Raw genomic sequence first — 3,288 nt, 5'->3', positions numbered from 1 at the left:
TTAAACGCTGAGAGATTCCACTCCACACTGTCACACTCTCGCTCTGTTCAGCTCATGGTGGACATCCAGGCTGTGCCTTTGACTGTTAGCAATCAAGTTGCTACGAATGTGGAAGAACAAACATCTCCCTGTGCGTCTGTTTTCATCATTGCTTCTGTGCATTTACTCAGAAGGGGATTGGCTGGGTAATGTGGCATTTGTGTATCTGGGGCGACCCTCCACCCTGGTTGCAGAAGCCAGGTGCAGTGGATTTCAAGACTTTGCTATAACGTAACAGTGACACCTGCCAACTCTCCAATGCCCTCTAACTCGGAGTATAGGAGGGGAGACCGGATGGTACCTTTAAAATTTGCTACCCAGTTGCCCGGTGATGTGACTTTCACAACCAGTTTCCACTCCCACTCAGGAATCTTCTGATCATGAGACCAGGTCCTCTCCCCGGATGAACTTTGTAGGCAACTTCCACAATAATCAGCGGCAAGTCTCCGGGTGATTTCCAGCTTTTCTGGATCAATTCTGGGTCAGCTCATTCTGGTTTAATCCAAAGCTGCTGTGCTCACTCAGCAAATGAACCTGCTGCTCCTGGCGATTACCCATGCAGCAAACTGAGGGCAAAGTTATCCGTGCTCCAAACAAAAATATTACATTCATGGCCTAGAGTCTGTCATCTTTATGTGCAGTTCGACAATTGCTTATAGTCCAGAAGACCGAGAAGCAATATTTGCACTTGGTTCAAAAACGTGGAACCTTCTTGAAACTGATACTTGTTATCTAGGGCCTGGTTTTTCCCTAATGCGCAAAGACAAATCAGATGTTCTTGGGGTCCAAGTGTCCAGACTGTGATCATGTGGGGCAGTGGCTGTCCTTCCTCTCCCAGGGAGCCACCAGAGGCTCTCAACAGAGCATACTTACGCTCATCCCTGTGCTTTCCCGTCATGGGAGGTTTGTCTGTCCTGGCCATTAGATGATTTCAGAAGCCACCAGGTCACAGGCTCATTTGGAAGATCCCAGCCGCTAGAAGAAGAGAGACCAGCAGGAGGTGAGTGCTGTTCTGGGCCATGCTTTCTCCAGGGTATGGACTGTGATAAGGTAACCATGGTGATCGGACATCTTGGTCACTGACGCCTCTAGGAGATGCTGTGGTCCACACAACTCCCCCTAGATCCTTCAGTTAATGCCTCCCATTGCATCAGGGTCACATTCCTTTGGGCTAAAATGACCTCTAGATCATCCTCAACTCTTAAATGACAGCCACCCTGAGTAACATTTCTTGGCATGTCATTGGTCAACTGAGTTGTTGTTAGTAGATTTTCAGGGTGTCCAGGTGAGGTGAAACTAATCTTAGAGACACCCTACTCTACTCCCTCGCCATGAGAGTCTGCAGCTCCACCCTGCTGCTCATCTCAGAGACTGTTCAAGACTGCGAACATTCCAGCGTATTCTGTACTCTGCAGAGGGCCCACATCCCTGCTAGTCTGCAGTTCCTGCATCACACCGTGATGTTCTCTGACTGGATAACTGAAGTCATGCTAATAAAGGGGACAGATTTCAGTGCAAGGAAACTTGACAGAAGAAACATGGTCAACAATAGCTGGAAACCAGAAAGTATGGCCAGGAAAATTCATGAGAGAGCCAAATAGCTTCTAGGGTCAAAATGTTCTCTTGGTTTTAGATGTCCTTATTCCAGAAGGCAGAGACCATCTTTCTCTAAAGATCACAACATAGCCATGTACAGTAGTAAGTGCATAGCGACTCTCTGTGTTTATGGTGCTGAACTTTCCTTTTCTCCATCTGAGAGACTGGATCAGGTCGGTCAGTTTTGCTCTGTGGGCTGAGACACCTGCCTGGGCTTTAAAACACTGCAGTTAAAGTAACTACACCACACACCGTGCACCGGGTTTCATATGTGACAGTCGTGGATGAGGACCTGTGTGTTGATATCAGGCAAAGGGTAGAAGGATTGAAGGCTTCTCAAATGGGATTCAAAGACGGTCCAGGATTAGAGCCTGCTCAAGGGTCACGTGGGCATAGAGAGCATTTTTGTGTTCCACAAAATGAGCCTGCACAGTGTGGGGTGCTTGCTGTGAGTATAAGATGCTGACCCAGAGTTATCTTGTTTTGGTTTTTGTTGTTGTTATTTTCATTAGATTAATGGTTGCCACCCCAGCTCTTAGACAGGAGGGTCATCCTGCGGCTAAAGGGTCCGATTGTTTGGAAAGGGCATTTACATGGCCGCAAAGTTTGGGTTAGAACCCCTTTTGTAATGTGTTTAGTTTTATGGAGAACCAGATGAATAGTTTTGAGACATCTGGAAGTGCTGGGGTTGGAGTTGAAGTCAGAGTTGCTCTTAGAACCTTTTGTTTACTGTCTGTCTAGGGTAGGGAGTCATTCACCTTCACCACACCTTGTACTGAGGCCTTGCTATTTCCGCAAACTCTGGTATCCAGAAGCAGCAAAACCTAGCCACACTGAGGAGCTCTGGAACCTGCCATTTAGTCTTTGGAGCTGGGATCTGAAGGAGGGTAGCAATCCTTCACTGAGACCTGCTCCTTTCCCCTCCCCTCAACTGGTAGCCAAGATGGGCAGCCTCTGTTGTACAAAAGTTGGGCTTTCTTAGCCAACATTCTGTAGTCCAAGGCCAGTCTTGCTGCAGTCCTCAGTGGCCCTTTTACAATTTATTTGAGTTTTAGAGGCTAGGAGGAGGATTGGTTAGAGTATACGTTGTTAGAGTGTGGCCCTAGGAAACCTCTGATAAAGAACAGGAGGTCAGCATTTAGTGTCTCATCAAACAGAGATGGAGAATTTTCAAATCCTTGGGACTACCTGGTTCAGGAAAGTTTCCCACTGTATCCTCTTTCTGGGTCCACCTACGTAAAATCAAAAATAGGTTGACTGATCTGTGCCTATGGGAGGCTAAAGAAGACATCCTTCAGGTCCAAGACAGTGTACACCTGTTTCTCTGGCAGAGTCAGACTCATGAGAACCTGAGGTCCCAGTTTTCTTCACAGGCAGGAGAGGTGTATTCCAGGGTGACTTGCAGGGCATCAGAATGCCTGTCTCTCTAAGCCTGGCAATGGGGACCACAACTTCCCTTTTTGTTTCCAGGGTCATTGGGTATTGTTTAGTCTGCGGAGAGTAGCTGAACTGATTAATTGAACAATTATATGAACTTGGTGTTGGGCCCGTCCTTAGGGATTGGTTTCTGTCTATATTCCCAGGAACTGTAAATCAGAGAGTTCAATTGTATTCCTTGACTGGGGCAGGACTTTCTTTCTTTTTTTTTTTTTT

Source organism: Microtus ochrogaster, chromosome 15 (assembly GCF_000317375.1).
Source record: "Microtus ochrogaster isolate Prairie Vole_2 chromosome 15, MicOch1.0, whole genome shotgun sequence".
Classification (NCBI taxonomy): domain Eukaryota; kingdom Metazoa; phylum Chordata; class Mammalia; order Rodentia; family Cricetidae; genus Microtus; species Microtus ochrogaster.
The sequence above is the reverse complement of the archived record's forward strand: the minus strand, read 5'-3'. Positions refer to the sequence as shown.